We start from the raw sequence: 6,987 nt of genomic DNA, 5'->3' as shown, positions 1-6,987 counted from the left end.
TTACCACTACCTGACTGAATTCTTCAGTTATTTTGTTTTCTCACGCTAATTAGCCAGCACTATTGTTATTTATTCCCCACTGGGATTACAAAATTTCAATTTGACTGTGTAAAATCGAAATGAATTCTGGTAGTTGCACAATCAAATGCGGCAATCATGAAAATGGCCTATAGAGTGTTTTCACATGACGTCACGGCGGCCATGTTGGTGTCCCAAAACAAAGAAATGGCGGCCATGTTGGTTCCCAAACTAAACCTCTGGGAATTGAACTCTATTTTTATGCAAATACTTTCTTTTGTTTCAGTAAACCAATATGGCCGGTAGTCACGTGAATGAAAACGCTCTATTGCCAAGAAATCGTGTCATTTAGAGACTGAGGGCCTCTTCATATGAGCCCGGTAACCGGGCTGGCCCGGTAGGCGGGACGAATTTTGTCTTCTGTCCATATGGGAAATTTAATCCCGGTCACCGAGACCAAAAATGTTCAAAAGGCCCCCAAAATACCCGTGGAACCGCGTTCCGACTTGTCAGCGACCTTTTTTAGTCATGCGCAGTTGAGACTGTTTCGTCTCGGACAGTCCCGGTATCCGGGCTGGAGTGTTCATATGGGAAAAATTACCAGAATTACCGAGATCTCGGTCGCAAAAACTAAGATCTCGGTAACCGGGCCAGCCCGCCTTCTCATATGAACACCTCGCAATGTTTGTAAAGAAAACAGTGGCGAGGCGAGATCTCGAAAACCGAGCCAGCCCGGTCGACCGGGCTCAAATGAAGAGGCCCAGCCAATAACTTCGATTAAGGGTGAGCTTGAGAATTGGAAGGTCCTGCGAACGAAACCTTGCATAAAGCATCTTAAGATAAAGGTAAGTATCGTTGTTCCTTGCCTTCCGAAGGATGTTTTCGAGTTTTCTTTGTGTCCCCTATCCTCAATAAACTGACTTCAGCAAAGTGATCCAAGAGGGTCCCCAATAATGCAATAGGGTTCTTCAATCCCGCCATCCCGGACAAAATTTTCCCTCAATCCCGTAATCCCGACTGCTGTTTTAGCCCAATCCCGATCCCGGCCACAGGTCATAATTTTTTTCAAGCCCCTTACGTCCACGAAAAAAGGCATTTTCCGTTGGATGTAAATTCCCACTGCAAATCTGAGCGCTGGTCTTTGGTCACCGAGAAATTAGCTGTAAGATTATTTCTTCTATTTCTTTCCACGATAACGACGACATCGTTCATTTAAGACGTTTTCAAAGTTTCCCTCGAATCACGTCAGTCAATAAGTCAGTTTGCAATTTCTTTTAGAGCTTGTCAGTTTTTCCTTTTTTTTCCTCTCAATTGAATGGTGAGGGCTGCTTTTCTAATCACGTTGATCATTGGAAAACTTTTCAGTCAGGGATAATGGCCATCAAAGTCTGAAGAGCATTGCTACTCACGTGCCACAACGTGGGACTGCAACGGATATTTGAAGAGATGACAGGCCAAACACGACTCCCGCTGGTTGCTTAATGTACCTTAGACTTCTGAATTAAGTGCTTAATTTTCTGAGTGCGTTTTATAGATTTTCCTTTTCGATCAAAATGTGGTGAGATCTCTCTGTCGACCTTTTGATTTTGATCATACTCAAATTTATCGAATGGAGATTTTCTTATCATTCGGAGCCGTTTGAATTAGTTCCTTTATGCCGTTGGTACGCTAGCTCTGTGGCATTTGTTCAGCTCAAGTTAACTGCAAGGTCTCAGGGAGCACTGACGAAATTTTATCTGTAAAGACATAGAACTCGTAATGAATCCAATGTAGCATTCGAGAAAAACCCGCACTTATCTTTAATAGTATGCTCTATGCGACTGGGCCCAGGCACTGACATAAACGAAGCCATCGAAAGATATTTATCGTGCAGTTTATATTCAGTGTCATAAAGAGCTGAGCTGTCAACAACGAACTTAACCGAATCGTCACCTTGGCCGCTGAGAAAATAGAGTTTATCACGGTTTTGGATCTTGAGGAGTAGGCAAACACGTCTTGAAATAACAGTCAACGGTTCTCTCCACACTGAAGAAGGGTTATATACCCGAAACGTCTGTGTTTCTTTCAAAACCATTTTTTGACACTTTTTGATATATTTTTTTAAATCCATCCTATTTGAAATAACAGTGTTTGTGTGGAAGTCTGATATCAAATAATTTTCATAAAACATCGCTTCTGCGTCTAAATATTTCATGAATTGGAAACTTTTGGCACTAGGAAAAGGGTTTTAAGAAAAAAAAATTGGAGGGATGTAGCTGTGCCAGAAAGCGTACAGTCTTGTTTTGAACTTTCCATAGATTTCCCTGTATTTTTTTCCCGCGAACTATTTTTAATAGCAGTCAGTCACGGCTGGTTCGCCGGTAAAGATTTACAGACAAATGTATATATGGAAATGTCAAAACGCAACTAGATGCTTTCTAGCACAGCTACATTCCTCAGTTATTTTTTGTAAAATCCTTTGCCTGGTGCCCAATTCAGGAATTTCAAAAGCGATGTTGTATGAATTTAACTGCTGATTATTTGACATCGGATTTTACATACAAACACTGTTAAACAAATCTGTACGCGCGTGATAAGGTTTATTAAAAGCTCTCTGATAAAACGTTCTTTTCTTTGTGATTTTAAATTTTAAAGTTTTGACACATTCTCACCCATAAGAATTCCATCGATAAACCGGCCGAAGTTTTGATTTTAAATCTGCAATGTCTTTCTGTGCAAAACCGATACTATGAAAACTAACTATACAGACGCCATCATCCGCTTAGACGGTACTGTCGATCCGATCATCATTTGCTATTATTTGCATCCTTGCAAATATCCGCCAATTATGACTCTACAGAATACAGCAGACACAATATGTTGCTAGTTGATCAGGCTCGCAAGCTCAAATTTGATTGTCATTTCAAGAAAGTGGGAGTTTGAATTAGCCAGTAGTATAAGAACATCCTGTAGATCCAAAGGAAACCACAGGGACACCCCATGGTTGAATTCGGTGGATATCTGCTCGGAACGCGTTGACCGCCAAAGAATTTCGGATTTAGTTCTCAGAAGTCAGTTTTCTTCGGCAAAATGACAGCTCAAAATTTCGTGAAAATGGAAAACTAATACCTTTCGTTTTCGAAGGGGCAAATATGTCGTTTAAAAGGCGAACAAAAGGTCAGCTAGGATTCTCATAAACCCAACATCAGCTCGTAAATTCTGGGAAGATTTTACTCCCTTAAGGCCATCCCAATAAAATGTTTCGTTTCCCATCGCCCGACCGACCAATTTTTTTCGAAAAGTAAAAAGAAAATTCTAGATTCACTAGTCAAGGAAGCAAACACTTTAATTTACAAGCACACGATCTTGTTTTATCAACAACAATTGGTATGATGTGACGATACTACGAATAACGAACGAAAAGACCACGTTTTCGAGTTGACTTTGTAATCAGGCTTTCTTACTTAGCAGCCCGGCCTTCTCTGGAACCCAGACCCCCTTTTTTTTGGCATGACCGACCGACCCACCATCACAAGAGACGGGGCGATGGGAAACGAAACATTTTATTGGGATGGCCTTAACTTTCTGAAACAGATCAAACTGAATTAGTTTAAAAAAAATGTCAAATATGTCTTGAAAAGGACACAAAATGATTTGGGAAAACAGTAGACAACATTTAATTTCCATTATTTTGCTTTAACGTTTTTGCTGGGTCCCCTGAAACGAGTTTCTGTTCGAAATTGAAGGAGGTTCGAATTCACGTCAGTTTCATGTGGCTGTTTATTAATATTCAAGGAATAGCCAGAGTTTGTGACTGCACCGCGGAGCCAGAATGAAAGCGAAGACCATTTTTACTAAATTTATAAGTTGACTATAAAGGGAAGATGAAATATCGTTTTTAGTTTCATACAGGGGGCACAAGGCATCTATTTAGTGTATAAAATTATAAAGGAAAGCGGTTTTTTTTTTTTTCAAATACCCAGGCGAAAATCATGCACAGCCTGGCGGTCTTGGGCGCAGTTCCAACACTGCATTTCACACATGTCAAATTAAATCTCTTTGTGACAGGTAAAGCTCGGCCGGGGCAGAGTTAAAATGGTTTGTCCAACTTAAGCTTAGACGTCTGAAACAACAATCGAATCTTTGTGGAACTTCCTGGCTTGACTGATTTCAATGGACAAGCGTGGTTGAATTGTGACGCGTTTAAAACATAAAGCTTGGAAAGGGCCATTTTTTTGCTTTGACAAGCTAGTGAACAAAATCTGACTGAGTTAGAATTTTACGCAAGCAGAATATATTGCATTTCTTTTGTTCCGACACCTGCGAGGTTTACGAGGATTAAATGAACGATCGCAGTATTTTGCCTTCGGCTCAACAGTGTTAACATTTTTGCGGGGATTTAGGATGAAAGGAAATTTCTTCACGTTTGCCCCCAAAGAGTGGCTTAAAAGAAATATGCTTAATGTTCAGAATGTTGACAAGCAAGTAACCGCGAAAACGTTCAAAGTTCAGTCGTCTTGAGTCTTCAATAGAAAATCGAAGGCCCTGTAACACTTATGCCATTGATTTTTATATAAAACCGATTTATATCAGAACGTTACTTTTTTGGCGATTCAGCATTACTGTTTAAAAACCAGTCAATCCAATTATTAAACCAAGCTGAACAGCTGCAGACGGTATCCTTTAATGGTGGCTGGCATCGGTTTCCATCACTTTCGAAATTCCAACGATTAGACGGATCACTACTACAACTCTTTATCAAATTAAGCAATAATGATATCAAAGCAATGTCTAAACATCGGTGAGCAAGTTATGGTAGTTTTTTACAAGTCAAACCAGAACTGAACGTGCAAGCTGATTCAATTCGCGCTAAAGTATTTGCTTAACCATCTATTAGTATGTTAATTTTCAGCTCTAGTCTATTAAAATATCCGCGTTCATAAACTGATTTTCTCTTGATAATGGGGTCAAGATGACTCCGAAACGTCGAGCCCTAAATCTCTCTGTAATTTTTCCATGTCTTTGCTTCAGCAAATCCCTTTAAAATTTAAGGTGGCTCTGAAACCCTCACATACAATTTTTTAAAGCTTTGCAAAAAGTTGCTAGTTGTTGCTAAGTACAATTCCATCAAAGTACACTCTTTTTTACAACTATAATTCATTTTATAAGAATATCGAGGCTGATATTTGCGAAATAGTAAGAATATTTTAAGAATAAACCAGAGCCTGAGATTTTGAAAAAAAAGATTGGGTGTTGAAAATTTGTAAAACAATACATTTTTAACTAAACGGTATAAAATTCTTCCTTTCTCTAAACGGCAAAACTAGCCAAGACAGCCAATAGAACGATAAAAACCTGCACTAGCCAAATGTTCGATGCTAATGACAGTTCGATGAACGGTACATGTACCACAAATATGTATGGCATACAGCAAACACTTGTAATTAAAACCCCAATACATTTATTATAAAACGGAAATGTCATACGCTATGATCTATTAAAAGAATATTCACAAGGATAGTTTTAGCCTGACATCGGCAGAAAAATAAGAACATTCAGTCTGGGCCGGAAAAACAATATTCTTATAAAAAAGTGCAATAAATCAAAGGCCCCTGTGAAGCCACTCGTGAAGACCAAGGTTGTTCGGTTTTTGGCGTTTTTATGCACGTCTGCTTTGTCTCCAGCTATCTGACGAGACCAAAACTGAGTATTACTCTTTTGGTCAATATGCCCGACTATGCCACTGTCTTCACGTGATTCATCTAGTTGTTAAATGGCTCCCTCGAGCCCTTTAGTTTTCTGTGCAGAAATTTAATTTTTTTCAAGAACAGAAAAATTAACCTAAATACGTAGCAGATAAAGAAAAATCCTATTATGTCGAGAAAATGACCATAACTTGCTCACCAATCGTTCAGTAAGCATGCCGATTTTTTATACTTTTATTGTTTAAAGAAAGCGACAAAACCTTTAAGTTTACAAAACATGTTTCGACAGAGACTTTTGTCATCTTCAGTTGGTTAATGTACAAAGCGTTGGAAGTTGCCGAAATTTGAAATAAGTAAACAAAAATGCTAATTAAGAAAAAACAACAAAATGAACATGAAACTGAAGATGAAGTCTCTGTCGAAACATTTATTATTTTGTAAACTTAAAGGTTTTGTCGTTTTCTTTAAACTTTTGAATTGCCTGCTACTATCAAGACTATTATTGTTGTATCAACTGATATAGAGTGGTTGTATTGATTCGTCACTGAAGTGTAAATGCTAGAACGTGATGGAAACCGGAGCCGAGTTGATATCGTCGCTTCATTTAAAAGCAGAAATCGATATTTTGAGCAAGGCTATGAATTCTTCAGCCCGCTTAAACACCTTTAAACTGGTAGCGGAATAATTTGCCCACGTTATCCGCTAACTGTTTACGAAGCTACACGAATTAGCTTTTTCATAGTGTTTGTTCTCTTTTTACTTGCTGAAAACAACTGGAGGCCACTCTAAATGCTTAATAGTTCTCGCTACTGATTTACTCAGTGGCCAATATACATGTACAGTGATTATAAATATACCCTGCACACAGTTAATACTGTGAGTCACCCTGTAGGCTAATTTAAGGACAACTAGTCTAAGTAGGCAATAAAGATGCCAACTGGTCGGCGGAAAATTTAGAATTTCAACAAGACCAAGGAAGATTTTGAAAGAAGTAAAACTGTCGAGTTATATATCTAGCTGTTAGTAGCTTAGCTAGCTAAAATATCCTATCACTGAGTTGCAATTCATTAATTCAAGATTTCAAAAACAATTTTAACGGAAGTGAGAACAACCGATACTGTCGACAGACACTTGAAAAGGCTGCTTTTAACCAATTGTGGTGTCGTGCCTGACATAATTACAGAACATTAATCTTGTTTTCAATATAGACTAACCTCTAACCGCCCGGTTACTATTGCGTCGGCATATTTCTGACAGAATTGTGACCGAAACAAACATCCGATCG

Source organism: Pavona decussata, unplaced genomic scaffold (genome assembly GCF_977016875.1).
Source record: "Pavona decussata unplaced genomic scaffold, jaPavDecu1.1 SCAFFOLD_193, whole genome shotgun sequence".
Taxonomy (NCBI): Eukaryota; Metazoa; Cnidaria; class Anthozoa; order Scleractinia; family Agariciidae; genus Pavona; species Pavona decussata.
The sequence above is the reverse complement of the archived record's forward strand: the minus strand, read 5'-3'. Positions refer to the sequence as shown.